At 48.3% G+C, this 13,232-nt stretch overlaps 15 non-coding genes across 15 annotated transcripts; all 15 read left to right on the forward strand.

The window, feature by feature from the left end:
- The first annotated feature begins 135 nt into the window (after positions 1–135).
- On the forward strand, positions 136–217 carry Trnas-cga (transfer RNA serine (anticodon CGA)). The gene has a single exon. It is a non-coding gene; the product is annotated as a tRNA-Ser (tRNA).
- Positions 218–959: 742 nt separating this feature from the next.
- Trnas-aga (transfer RNA serine (anticodon AGA)) lies at positions 960–1,041 on the forward strand. The gene has a single exon. It is a non-coding gene; the product is annotated as a tRNA-Ser (tRNA).
- A 353-nt stretch (positions 1,042–1,394) lies between these two features.
- Trnak-uuu (transfer RNA lysine (anticodon UUU)) lies at positions 1,395–1,467 on the forward strand. The gene has a single exon. It is a non-coding gene; the product is annotated as a tRNA-Lys (tRNA).
- Positions 1,468–1,606: 139 nt separating this feature from the next.
- On the forward strand, positions 1,607–1,688 carry Trnas-cga (transfer RNA serine (anticodon CGA)). The gene has a single exon. It is a non-coding gene; the product is annotated as a tRNA-Ser (tRNA).
- A 742-nt stretch (positions 1,689–2,430) lies between these two features.
- On the forward strand, positions 2,431–2,512 carry Trnas-aga (transfer RNA serine (anticodon AGA)). The gene has a single exon. It is a non-coding gene; the product is annotated as a tRNA-Ser (tRNA).
- A 353-nt stretch (positions 2,513–2,865) lies between these two features.
- Positions 2,866–2,938, forward strand: Trnak-uuu (transfer RNA lysine (anticodon UUU)). The gene has a single exon. It is a non-coding gene; the product is annotated as a tRNA-Lys (tRNA).
- A 138-nt stretch (positions 2,939–3,076) lies between these two features.
- Positions 3,077–3,158, forward strand: Trnas-cga (transfer RNA serine (anticodon CGA)). Its single transcript has one exon. It is a non-coding gene; the product is annotated as a tRNA-Ser (tRNA).
- Positions 3,159–3,900: 742 nt separating this feature from the next.
- On the forward strand, positions 3,901–3,982 carry Trnas-aga (transfer RNA serine (anticodon AGA)). Its single transcript has one exon. It is a non-coding gene; the product is annotated as a tRNA-Ser (tRNA).
- A 353-nt stretch (positions 3,983–4,335) lies between these two features.
- Trnak-uuu (transfer RNA lysine (anticodon UUU)) lies at positions 4,336–4,408 on the forward strand. Its single transcript has one exon. It is a non-coding gene; the product is annotated as a tRNA-Lys (tRNA).
- A 138-nt stretch (positions 4,409–4,546) lies between these two features.
- Trnas-cga (transfer RNA serine (anticodon CGA)) lies at positions 4,547–4,628 on the forward strand. The gene has a single exon. It is a non-coding gene; the product is annotated as a tRNA-Ser (tRNA).
- Positions 4,629–5,370: 742 nt separating this feature from the next.
- On the forward strand, positions 5,371–5,452 carry Trnas-aga (transfer RNA serine (anticodon AGA)). Its single transcript has one exon. It is a non-coding gene; the product is annotated as a tRNA-Ser (tRNA).
- Positions 5,453–5,805: 353 nt separating this feature from the next.
- On the forward strand, positions 5,806–5,878 carry Trnak-uuu (transfer RNA lysine (anticodon UUU)). The gene has a single exon. It is a non-coding gene; the product is annotated as a tRNA-Lys (tRNA).
- Positions 5,879–6,016: 138 nt separating this feature from the next.
- Positions 6,017–6,098, forward strand: Trnas-cga (transfer RNA serine (anticodon CGA)). Its single transcript has one exon. It is a non-coding gene; the product is annotated as a tRNA-Ser (tRNA).
- Positions 6,099–6,840: 742 nt separating this feature from the next.
- On the forward strand, positions 6,841–6,922 carry Trnas-aga (transfer RNA serine (anticodon AGA)). The gene has a single exon. It is a non-coding gene; the product is annotated as a tRNA-Ser (tRNA).
- Positions 6,923–7,275: 353 nt separating this feature from the next.
- On the forward strand, positions 7,276–7,348 carry Trnak-uuu (transfer RNA lysine (anticodon UUU)). Its single transcript has one exon. It is a non-coding gene; the product is annotated as a tRNA-Lys (tRNA).
- Positions 7,349–13,232: the final 5,884 nt, after the last annotated feature.

Raw genomic sequence — 13,232 nt, forward strand, 5'->3', positions numbered from 1 at the left:
ATTTTAATACTTTGGTAGCGGCTCGCCTACAAGCGGTGAAAGCACTACGGAAAAAAATGCAGCTACGCCGTTCCCTGGCACTGCAGTGCTCTAAACGGCAGCAGGTGCACGTGTCGGGAGAATCTTGTGCTAGCGGCAGTCGTGGCCGAGTGGTTAAGGCGTCTGACTCGAAATCAGATTCCCTCTGGGAGCGTAGGTTCGAATCCTACCGGCTGCGTGCGATTTTGCGTACAAACGAGCAGAAAGTTTCGCGCACATGTGACATGCATGGGTGAATGCCAATGCAAACCAGTGCCACCTCTCTCAGCAAGACGAAGATTTATGTTTAAAGATACTAAATTTCGCGGCGGGCTCTGCTTCCTATGGCTATCGGTTCATCTCGCACGGAAGCTAGTAATGCAGAAATCCGTCGCAGGCCCACGAGCGCACCGCCGTCATTTCCTCGCGCAGTCGCCGTGTTCGTGAGTACGCACATGTACTTGAAAGTGTTGGACAGAGCGAGCATTCATTTCTTTTTAAGTATCGCAATTGAGTCATTTGAGGGCGGCAAAAGCAGTGGTGCAGCGTGTCTTCTCGTAAGATCTCGCAGCTGCTTGGAAGTATGTCCATCGTTTAAGACGACAGAAAACTAGCGTCAGCGGTGCGTCAGTGGGAAGTCGGTGAAGTCGCCATTGGAGCCCCAAGCCAGTAATTACGACACGCAAATCACTCGCACACATTGCAGCTGTACCACCATGCTTGGCAGAGGGACAGGATAGCTGAGTCAAGCAGAGCGCTAGACCGACAACCGAAAGGTCCCGGGTTTAAGCCCCTGTCCAGGCGAAAATTAATACACTGTCGTAACGGCTACTGTGCTGGCCACGGAAGCACTACAGAAACGAGTGAGGCCATGGCGTTTTCTGCCGCCAGGTTGCTTTAAAAGGAGCAGTTTCACTTGTAGAGAGACGCTGCTGCGACGGGCAGTCGTGGCCGAGTGGTTAAGGCGTCTGACTAGAAATCAGATTCCCTCTGGGAGCGTAGGTTCGAGTCCTACCGACTGCGTTTCGTTTTTGTGTCAAGACGCGAAGAGCGTCTCCAACGGAACCGTGAAATGGGCAAACACGTGGGAAACATTGCATTCGAGACGCTTGTGAATTTTCCAGTTGGCAAGTGAGTGTCGACAAAACACGAAGCTCCTCTGCTTCAACGTATGAGACGTAAAAGCTGCTGCAATTTGATTTTCATCGTGTGTCAGCTTTCTTCGATAGACAGTTACGAGCCCAGCGTGATGAGTTCGTAGAGAGCATTCAGAGGACGTTTAATTAGTAACAGCTCCATGCAATGATTGCCCAACAGTAAACGACATGAGGCAGTGTGTCCGTAGCATAGTGGGAAGTGACGTGGAGATAACGTGAGCCCGGATAGCTCCGTCGGTAGAGCATTAGGCTTTTAACCTAAGGGTCCAGGGTTCAAGTCCCTGTCCGGGTGGAAATTTTAATACTTTGGTAGCGGCTCGCCTACAAGCGGTGAAAGCACTACGGAAAAAAAATGCAGCTACGCCGTTCCCTGGCACTGCAGTGCTCTAAACGGCAGCAGGTGCACGTGTCGGGAGAATCTTGTGCTAGCGGCAGTCGTGGCCGAGTGGTTAAGGCGTCTGACTCGAAATCAGATTCCTTCTGGGAGCGTAGGTTCGAATCCTACCGGCTGCGTGCGATTTTGCGTACAAACGAGCAGAAAGTTTCGCGCACATGTGACATGCATGGGTGAATGCCAATGCAAACCAGTGCCACCTCTCTCAGCAAGACGAAGATTTATGTTTAAAGATACTAAATTTCGCGGCGGGCTCTGCTTCCTATGGCTATCGGTTCATCTCGCACGGAAGCTAGTAATGCAGAAATCCGTCGCAGGCCCACGAGCGCACCGCCGTCATTTCCTCGCGCAGTCGCCGTGTTCGTGAGTACGCACATGTACTTGAAAGTGTTGGACAGAGCGAGCATTCATTTCTTTTTAAGTATCGCAATTGAGTCATTTGAGTGCGGCAAAAGCAGTGGTGCAGCGTGTCTTCTCGTAAGATCTCGCAGCTGCTTGGAAGTATGTCCATCGTTTAAGACGACAGAAAACTAGCGTCAGCGGTGCGTCAGTGGGAAGTCGGTGAAGTCGCCATTGGAGCCCCAAGCCAGTAATTACGACACGCAAATCACTCGCACACATTGCAGCTGTACCACCATGCTTGGCAGAGGGACAGGATAGCTGAGTCAAGCAGAGCGCTAGACCGACAACCGAAAGGTCCCGGGTTTAAGCCCCTGTCCAGGCGAAAATTAATACACTGTCGTAACGGCTACTGTGCTGGCCACGGAAGCACTACAGAAACGAGTGAGGCCATGGCGTTTTCTGCCGCCAGGTTGCTTTAAAAGGAGCAGTTTCACTTGTAGAGAGACGCTTCTGCGACGGGCAGTCGTGGCCGAGTGGTTAAGGCGTCTGACTAGAAATCAGATTCCCTCTGGGAGCGTAGGTTCGAGTCCTACCGACTGCGTTTCGTTTTTGTGTCAAGACGCGAAGAGCGTCTCCAACGGAACCGTGAAATGGGCAAACACGTGGGAAACATTGCATTCGAGACGCTTGTGAATTTTCCAGTTGGCAAGTGAGTGTCGACAAAACACGAAGCTCCTCTGCTTCAACGTATGAGACGTAAAAGCTGCTGCAATTTGATTTTCATCGTGTGTCAGCTTTCTTCGATAGACAGTTACGAGCCCAGCGTGATGAGTTCGTAGAGAGCATTCAGAGGACGTTTAATTAGTAACAGCTCCATGCAATGATTGCCCAACAGTAAACGACATGAGGCAGTGTGTCCGTAGCATACTGGGAAGTGACACGGAGATAACATGAGCCCGGATAGCTCAGTCGGTAGAGCATTAGGCTTTTAACCTAAGGGTCCAGGGTTCAAGTCCCTGTCCGGGCGGAAATTTTAATACTTTGGTAGCGGCTCGCCTACAAGCGGTGAAAGCACTACGGAAAAAAATGCAGCTACGCCGTTCCCTGGCACTGCAGTGCTCTAAACGGCAGCAGGTGCACGTGTCGGGAGAATCTTGTGCTAGCGGCAGTCGTGGCCGAGTGGTTAAGGCGTCTGACTCGAAATCAGATTCCCTCTGGGAGCGTAGGTTCGAATCCTACCGGCTGCGTGCGATTTTGCGTACAAACGAGCAGAAAGTTTCGCGCACATGTGACATGCATGGGTGAATGCCAATGCAAACCAGTGCCACCTCTCTCAGCAAGACGAAGATTTATGTTTAAAGATACTGAATTTCGCGGCGGGCTCTGCTTCCTATGGCTATCGGTTCATCTCGCACGGAAGCTAGTAATGCAGAAATCCGTCGCAGGCCCACGAGCGCACCGCCGTCATTTCCTCGCGCAGTCGCCGTGTTCGTGAGTACGCACATGTACTTGAAAGTGTTGGACAGAGCGAGCATTCATTTCTTTTTAAGTATCGCAATTGAGTCATTTGAGTGCGGCAAAAGCAGTGGTGCAGCGTGTCTTCTCGTAAGATCTCGCAGCTGCTTGGAAGTATGTCCATCGTTTAAGACGACAGAAAACTAGCGTCAGCGGTGCGTCAGTGGGAAGTCGGTGAAGTCGCCATTGGAGCCCCAAGCCAGTAATTACGACACGCAAATCACTCGCACACATTGCAGCTGTACCACCATGCTTGGCAGAGGGACAGGATAGCTGAGTCAAGCAGAGCGCTAGACCGACAACCGAAAGGTCCCGGGTTTAAGCCCCTGTCCAGGCGAAAATTAATACACTGTCGTAACGGCTACTGTGCTGGCCACGGAAGCACTACAGAAACGAGTGAGGCCATGGCGTTTTCTGCCGCCAGGTTGCTTTAAAAGGAGCAGTTTCACTTGTAGAGAGACGCTGCTGCAACGGGCAGTCGTGGCCGAGTGGTTAAGGCGTCTGACTAGAAATCAGATTCCCTCTGGGAGCGTAGGTTCGAGTCCTACCGACTGCGTTTCGTTTTTGTGTCAAGACGCGAAGAGCGTCTCCAACGGAACCGTGAAATGGGCAAACACGTGGGAAACATTGCATTCGAGACGCTTGTGAATTTTCCAGTTGGCAAGTGAGTGTCGACAAAACACGAAGCTCCTCTGCTTCAACGTATGAGACGTAAAAGCTGCTGCAATTTGATTTTCATCGTGTGTCAGCTTTCTTCGATAGACAGTTACGAGCCCAGCGTGATGAGTTCGTAGAGAGCATTCAGAGGACGTTTAATTAGTAACAGCTCCATGCAATGATTGCCCAACAGTAAACGACATGAGGCAGTGTGTCCGTAGCATAGTGGGAAGTGACGTGGAGATAACATGAGCCCGGATAGCTCCGTCGGTAGAGCATTAGGCTTTTAACCTAAGGGTCCAGGGTTCAAGTCCCTGTCCGGGTGGAAATTTTAATACTTTGGTAGCGGCTCGCCTACAAGCGGTGAAAGCACTACGGAAAAAAATGCAGCTACGCCGTTCCCTGGCACTGCAGTGCTCTAAACGGCAGCAGGTGCACGTGTCGGGAGAATCTTGTGCTAGCGGCAGTCGTGGCCGAGTGGTTAAGGCGTCTGACTCGAAATCAGATTCCCTCTGGGAGCGTAGGTTCGAATCCTACCGGCTGCGTGCGATTTTGCGTACAAACGAGCAGAAAGTTTCGCGCACATGTGACATGCATGGGTGAATGCCAATGCAAACCAGTGCCACCTCTCTCAGCAAGACGAAGATTTATGTTTAAAGATACTAAATTTCGCGGCGGGCTCTGCTTCCTATGGCTATCGGTTCATCTCGCACGGAAGCTAGTAATGCAGAAATCCGTCGCAGGCCCACGAGCGCACCGCCGTCATTTCCTCGCGCAGTCGCCGTGTTCGTGAGTACGCACATGTACTTGAAAGTGTTGGACAGAGCGAGCATTCATTTCTTTTTAAGTATCGCAATTGAGTCATTTGAGTGCGGCAAAAGCAGTGGTGCAGCGTGTCTTCTCGTAAGATCTCGCAGCTGCTTGGAAGTATGTCCATCGTTTAAGACGACAGAAAACTAGCGTCAGCGGTGCGTCAGTGGGAAGTCGGTGAAGTCGCCATTGGAGCCCCAAGCCAGTAATTACGACACGCAAATCACTCGCACACATTGCAGCTGTACCACCATGCTTGGCAGAGGGACAGGATAGCTGAGTCAAGCAGAGCGCTAGACCGACAACCGAAAGGTCCCGGGTTTAAGCCCCTGTCCAGGCGAAAATTAATACACTGTCGTAACGGCTACTGTGCTGGCCACGGAAGCACTACAGAAACGAGTGAGGCCATGGCGTTTTCTGCCGCCAGGTTGCTTTAAAAGGAGCAGTTTCACTTGTAGAGAGACGCTGCTGCGACGGGCAGTCGTGGCCGAGTGGTTAAGGCGTCTGACTAGAAATCAGATTCCCTCTGGGAGCGTAGGTTCGAGTCCTACCGACTGCGTTTCGTTTTTGTGTCAAGACGCGAAGAGCGTCTCCAACGGAACCGTGAAATGGGCAAACACGTGGGAAACATTGCATTCGAGACGCTTGTGAATTTTCCAGTTGGCAAGTGAGTGTCGACAAAACACGAAGCTCCTCTGCTTCAACGTATGAGACGTAAAAGCTGCTGCAATTTGATTTTCATCGTGTGTCAGCTTTCTTCGATAGACAGTTACGAGCCCAGCGTGATGAGTTCGTAGAGAGCATTCAGAGGACGTTTAATTAGTAACAGCTCCATGCAATGATTGCCCAACAGTAAACGACATGAGGCAGTGTGTCCGTAGCATAGTGGGAAGTGACGTGGAGATAACATGAGCCCGGATAGCTCAGTCGGTAGAGCATTAGGCTTTTAACCTAAGGGTCCAGGGTTCAAGTCCCTGTCTGGGCGTAAATTTTAATACTTTGGTAGCGGCTCGCCTACAAGCGGTGAAAGCACTACGGAAAAAAATGCAGCTACGCCGTTCCCTGGCACTGCAGTGCTCTAAACGGCAGCAGGTGCACGTGTCGGGAGAATCTTGTGCTAGCGACAGTCGTGGCCGAGTGGTTAAGGCGTCTGACTCGAAATCAGATTCCCTCTGGGAGCGTAGGTTCGAATCCTACCGGCTGCGTGCGATTTTGCGTACAAACGAGCAGAAAGTTTCGCGCACATGTGACATGCATGGGTGAATGCCAATGCAAACCAGTGCCACCTCTCTCAGCAAGACGAAGATTTATGTTTAAAGATACTGAATTTCGCGGCGGGCTCTGCTTCCTATGGCTATCGGTTCATCTCGCACGGAAGCTAGTAATGCAGAAATCCGTCGCAGGCCCACGAGCGCACCGCCGTCATTTCCTCGCGCAGTCGCCGTGTTCGTGAGTACGCACATGTACTTGAAAGTGTTGGACAGAGCGAGCATTCATTTCTTTTTAAGTATCGCAATTGAGTCATTTGAGTGCGGCAAAAGCAGTGGTGCAGCGTGTCTTCTCGTAAGATCTCGCAGCTGCTTGGAAGTATGTCCATCGTTTAAGACGACAGAAAACTAGCGTCAGCGGTGCGTCAGTGGGAAGTCGGTGAAGTCGCCATTGGAGCCCCAAGCCAGTAATTACGACACGCAAATCACTCGCACACATTGCAGCTGTACCACCATGCTTGGCAGAGGGACAGGATAGCTGAGTCAAGCAGAGCGCTAGACCGACAACCGAAAGGTCCCGGGTTTAAGCCCCTGTCCAGGCGAAAATTAATACACTGTCGTAACGGCTACTGTGCTGGCCACGGAAGCACTACAGAAACGAGTGAGGCCATGGCGTTTTCTGCCGCCAGGTTGCTTTAAAAGGAGCAGTTTCACTTGTAGAGAGACGCTGCTGCGACGGGCAGTCGTGGCCGAGTGGTTAAGGCGTCTGACTAGAAATCAGATTCCCTCTGGGAGCGTAGGTTCGAGTCCTACCGACTGCGTTTCGTTTTTGTGTCAAGACGCGAAGAGCGTCTCCAACGGAACCGTGAAATGGGCAAACACGTGGGAAACATTGCATTCGAGACGCTTGTGAATTTTCCAGTTGGCAAGTGAGTGTCGACAAAACACGAAGCTCCTCTGCTTCAACGTATGAGACGTAAAAGCTGCTGCAATTTGATTTTCATCGTGTGTCAGCTTTCTTCGATAGACAGTTACGAGCCCAGCGTGATGAGTTCGTAGAGAGCATTCAGAGGACGTTTAATTAGTAACAGCTCCATGCAATGATTGCCCAACAGTAAACGACATGAGGCAGTGTGTCCGTAGCATAGTGGGAAGTGACGTGGAGATAACATGAGCCCGGATAGCTCAGTCGGTAGAGCATTAGGCTTTTAACCTAAGGGTCCAGGGTTCAAGTCCCTGTCCGGGCGGAAATTTTAATACTTTGGTAGCGGCTCGCCTACAAGCGGTGAAAGCACTACGGAAAAAAATGCAGCTACGCCGTTCCCTGGCACTGCAGTGCTCTAAACGGCAGCAGGTGCACGTGTCGGGAGAATCTTGTGCTAGCGGCAGTCGTGGCCGAGTGGTCAGTTGCGAGTCAGCCGCCGAGCGGGACGGACGTGTGGCGGAGCTGGACGTCTGGCTGTAGTAAACACAGGCTGAGTCGCTGCGTTTGAGGTTAGTGGTGCTGCTAAGCCGCTATTCGTGTTGCACTTGTATTCATGAAGTTCTAGAATGAATAGGTCGAATTATTTGAGGAAAGACACAATCAAGTTTACTTTCGATCGAAATTTCGTTCGACCTAAAGCATTTGAAATTAAAGCATGGTTTATCGAAAAAGTATTGATTAACGGTGATGATGTTGTCGGAGTTTATCTCTCGTTTGTGACAAATGCTGTGTATCTGAAGATGAAAAGTCCAGAATTATGTAGTTCCATTGTGGATCGTTGCGGTGGTAGCGTGAAGTTTAATCATTCTGATGGGAATGTGAGTGACGTTGCTGTTAGTCATGCTGGGTACGGGATTCGTACGATCAGAGTGTTTGAGCTCCCTTTTGAAATTCCGCCCGAAGAACTTAATGTTGCCCTTCGGCCTTATGGCAGAATTATTTCCAATGTGGCAGAAAGGTGGTCTGAAGCTCATATGTTTCCTGTCTTGAATGGCGTAAGGCAAATTAAGATTGAATTACAGAAGCATGTCCCCTCTTATCTTAATATTTGTGGGTATCGTGCTTTGATTATCTATGATGGGCAACCGCGGACTTGCGCTTTATGCAATTCCACGGAACACATTCGTGCAGAATGTTCACGGAGGCGTGTCCCGCAGTTACCGCGTGACGAGGTGCCGAGTTCCGGCCCTGTTGTTGGTATGAAGTTGTCATACGCTGCCGCTGCTGACTTCCGCAGCCGAGGCGAGTCGGTGCCGCCTGTGCGCGGGGAGCCTGCTGCCTCGCGGGCGGTTGTCGATGATACTCCGGCTTCAAGCTCTAGATTTGCGGATGGTCTGCCGATCAGCTCCGCGCCCCTTGAATCTATGCCGACGCCAACTTTTTCCAACTCTCCCACTGTGGTTGCTCGTTCTTCCGCGGACTCGGCCGAAGATCCCCAAATACCCGCAACGGAGGTTTCCTTGCGTCGTCAGGATTCCCACCAACGTGAGGATATTGCCACTAGCTTCCGAGAAGTGGACGCTCCAGGCATCCACTCTGCGGGAACTATGAACGAAGATAGCAATCTGGACATTGGTTTCACGTTGGCGCCCACAGAAGACACTTGCGTCAAGGAAACCACAACGAGCGATAGTGTAGAATTGGAGACTGGGTTGCTACCAGTGGGAGCCATGGAAAAAGATGCGCCTCCTTCTGCCGTTGTGGAATGCGATACGCGGACTTTTGTCCGAAAAAAGGAACAGGCGACGTCAGACGTATCATCCGGTACTTCTCCTGACAGGTCGCAAACTTCATCTCCTGCTAGATCGCCGAAGAGATCTTCGAAGAAAGGCAAGAAGAGGAGATTGGCACACAAAGCAGCAGAGAGTTTAGCTCCTGCATTGCGGGAAAAGTTAAAACATTTAAGGGATAATGAACGACTACGAGAACAATGCCCAGTAGCACGAGTTAATGAGTGTACTGAAGCGGAGATGAGTCGTGCCGATGCAGATGATCTTCAACAACAACCTCGCGCACCGCTTGGCGTCGCAGGTTTGCAGACCGGCACTACTATGGATGTAGACCGAACTGTCTCAGAAAAAGGACTTGACTGGGCCGATGCCCAAGAAGATCGCACCGACCACGGAATGGAGATGGACCTGACACATGCTAGTGGCATTTAATTTTTTTTTTAATGTCTATTTTTCTTTCTGACAGACAGAATGGAATAATACAGACGTGACTCTGCATGGGGTATACTTCATTAGCCAATTTCTTTTACCTGCACCTATGCCAACGGAACTGACATATAATGTGACCACGATCAATATAAATCGGATTCGCAGTGAAACGAAAGTCGCTTCTTTAAAAGATTTCCTTTACCAGTCGGATACTGATATAGCCCTCCTACAGGAATTTAATGTCCACAACTTTTATGTCCCAGGTTTTCAAGAGATTTTAAATATTGCACCGGAAGCCACATGTGGGACTGCGATCCTTGTCAAAGATGGTATTGATGTGAAGGATATCTGTCTGTTAGAAAATGGGAGGGGCATCAGTTGTAAAATTTTTACTACTACTGTTTTAAATGTATATGTCCCCTCTGGTAACAACGCTAGAGATGATAGGGCTAATTTTTTTAAGAACGATATGGTCTATTTACTTAAGGGGAATCCGGCGGAAGCTTTAATCGGTGGTGACTTTAATTGTGTACTTCACAAAAAGGATCAGCGACCAAATTTTAACTTCTCCAGGGAACTGGCGGCTTTGGTGACAAACATGAAGTGGACAGACGTGTGGGAAAGCAAATACCCCACGTTAGTCAAATTTACGTACATCAGTAGTCGCTCGCAAAGCAGAATAGACAGAATATACGTCACAGCAAACCTGGAAAATAAAATCAGTAGTATCGAAGTAATTCCCACTACCTTTTCGGACCATCTCGCAGTGAAATGCAGCATTCGGTTTCAGAAGCAAGGAACGTATTGGGGTCGCCCCTTATGGAAGCTGAATACCCATATGTTGTTCGAGGGTGCCCTATCAAGAACAGTAGCGGAGGTATGGCAGGCTGCTCTACGTATGCGCCATAAATACAGCTCTCGCCTTGCGTGGTGGACCTCATGTGCTAAAAAGAAATTGAGATCATCCCTAATAGCTTACGGGAGGGAGCGAGCAATGTGGTCTCGCAATACCGTTGAATTTTACTATACATGCTTAAGGGAACTATCAGCTCAGCAGATGACTGATGAGGTTTTCATTGAAATAAAGAAGATCAAGGCTCACCTCATAAGTCTCAAGCGACAACAGCTGGAGGGTTTAAAAATTAAATCTCGTGTCCCGACAACGGTGGAGGACGAAAACGCATCGCTGTACCACTTACTCGAACATGAAAGAAATAGAAGACGAGCGTTTATTGCTTGTCTTAGAGTGGGCGATAACCGGGTGCTGACGGAACACTCTGACATTTTAAATGCAGTTTATGGATTTTATCGTACGTTATATACTGATACCCGGTATAACCTAGACTGTGCGAACGATTTGCTACGAACTACTGGTATCGACAACGTTATCAATGACGAGGACAATGTGTCCCTTACCACTGCGATCACATGTGAGGAGGTGTTTGATATACTTAAATATTCGCCTACCCGTAAGTCCCCAGGGCCTGATGGCTTGCCTGTAGAGTTTTATTGTAAATTTTGGCCTCTCATCGGTAATCAATTCACAGAAGTGATAAATGAAGTGTTGCAAGGTGTTACTGTTCCACGCGAGTTCAAAGAAAGCGTAACTGTGCTAATACCAAAAGGAAGGAACGCGACAGTTAAAGATCTCAATCAATTGAGACCAATATGTTTGATGAACTCGGATTATAAAATAATTGCACGTGTACTGAAGGAAAGACTGAGACCTCTAATGGAGAAGATCATAGGTGACCACCAAACCTGTCTCTCGGGGCGGAATATTTTTAAAACTGTTTGTGAATATAGGGATGTCTCTGCAATTTTTGCAACGTCATCCTCACCAGGAGGCCTTGCCTTTATCGACTTCTCAAAGGCTTTTGACAGGGTCAACCACTTATTTTTGTTCAGAACGTTGACCTATGTGGGTTTTAGTCAACATTTTGTGCAAGTTTTAATTAACATTGTTGAAGGCATCCAAACACAAGTGTCTGTAAATGGGCATTTCACTCCACCCATTGAAATTCGCAACGGCGTCCCGCAGGGAAGTCCTTTGTCAATGCTCCTGTATGTTGTTGCACTGGAGCCTTTACTAAGGAGACTCGATGTCGATCTTGAGGGCATCACGATATCTGGCGTTAACAACGTCACCAATGCATATGCTGATGACGTTGGAGTGGTTATTCGTAGTAACGAAGATTTAGAGAAATTAACTACGAATATTCAGATCTTTTGTGAAGCTACAGGCGCTAGGGTTAACGAGGTGAAGAGTTCGTTTTTAAATCTTAAAGGTCTTCAAGATGTCCGTTTGGAATGGGCACGCTCCGTCGATCGTCACACCGCTCTGGGTGTCACCTTTTACCGATGTCCGCTTCAGACCATGACCTACAATTGGAAGAAAGTACTGGATACAATCAGGGGAGCCACAATACTCAATCAGACCAGACATCTGAACATTAAACAACGAATCAGAATAATTAATTGGTCCATTTTATCAAAAGCTATATATATAGGTCAAATATTGCCAGTTTCGAAACCCATTGCCAAACGTATAATGAGTATCATTTGCCGATTTATATGGACAGGGAATATTTTTAGAGTAGCAGTCGGTACAGTTACGTTACCTTCCGCTGAAGGTGGCCTAGGTTTAACAGATATATGGCGGAAGACTACGGCGTTATATATAAAGAGGACCCTACAAATTATAGAAAAACATCCACATAGTATTACAGCCAGGCTGTATCGACTCCTACAGCCAGAAAATTTACGTCCACCCATAAATATAGGCGGAATTAATTATAAATTGAAATATATTCGCCAGTTCTTTTTAGAGATTAGCTACATGGACAGTATTGTCACGAATCCACAATCAAGGAATTGCAGGAAATTAATGGAACTCTTAACAACGAAAGAACATGTCAACAAAATGGAGTGCAGATATCCCGACAAAGACTGGAAAAGAATTTGGAAAAATATTAGTAATCGTGAACTGTCTTCCGACATTCAGGCAACCTGGTACCGAGTTGTTAATAACGTAGTTTCCACTAACGAAAAGTTGCACTCCATTGGTCTTAGTGACACGATTGTGTGCACCCGATGTGACGCAGTTGACACATTGATCCACCGCTTTCTCTGTGGCGGATACGCCGAAATATGGAGGGGACTCCAACGGCGGGTAGCCTTTATAACCAGAACTATTAGTACTGAGATCAATGTTGAAAAATTACTCTTCCCCGATGGTGTTTTCTTCCCTGTCCAGAAAACCAATGCTGTGTTGTGGTTGTTTGGCAATTATGTACATTACGTTATATCTGAACACGGCAATGACCGTGTTTTAGAATACGAATTATACGAACGAGCAAAATATTATCAGATATGTACGCGCAGGGACCACAAAAAAACTTTTGGTAACATGTTACACATTCTGTTTCAGAGACAAGGGGTTGGATAAACATCTTAATAGCCTCGTCTACGAAAAATGTAGTCACAGGCCAAAGTAGGGGATCGCTGTTGAGGGTGAAGTACGGTGGGGACTTCGTGTGCCCCAGGGCCGCTACGGTAGCCGTGAAGGCCTCGGACAGAACCCCGAAACGGCACTGCGGCTTCACACTTACTGCTGGATGAACCCCATATCTCCAGCAACTACTTTCATCTATGATGATTTTCCAGGATCTCGGTAATATCGGAAGGTGGTTTCGTTGCACACAATGCAGTGGAAGCTTCTTGCACGTGTTCCTCAGTTACAATCTTTCTATTTTTGTTTAATTTTTTTCAGTATGAAGCAAGAGTGACAATTTATTAATTCCCAAGAAGCCTTAATTTTTCAATTTTCAGTTCTACGGAGGAGAAGCCTCACATGGCGAAGAAGCCAAACATCATTTCATTTCCCTAACTGTCACAGTAAATTTGAAAAAAAAAAATCAGTCGATATAGCATAGAAGCTCGCCGAAGAAGGCATAAAAGGAGAGCGAATGGATGGGCTGTGTGGGG

Source organism: Schistocerca gregaria, chromosome 3, assembly GCF_023897955.1.
Source record: "Schistocerca gregaria isolate iqSchGreg1 chromosome 3, iqSchGreg1.2, whole genome shotgun sequence".
In the NCBI taxonomy this organism is placed as follows: Eukaryota; Metazoa; Arthropoda; class Insecta; order Orthoptera; family Acrididae; genus Schistocerca; species Schistocerca gregaria.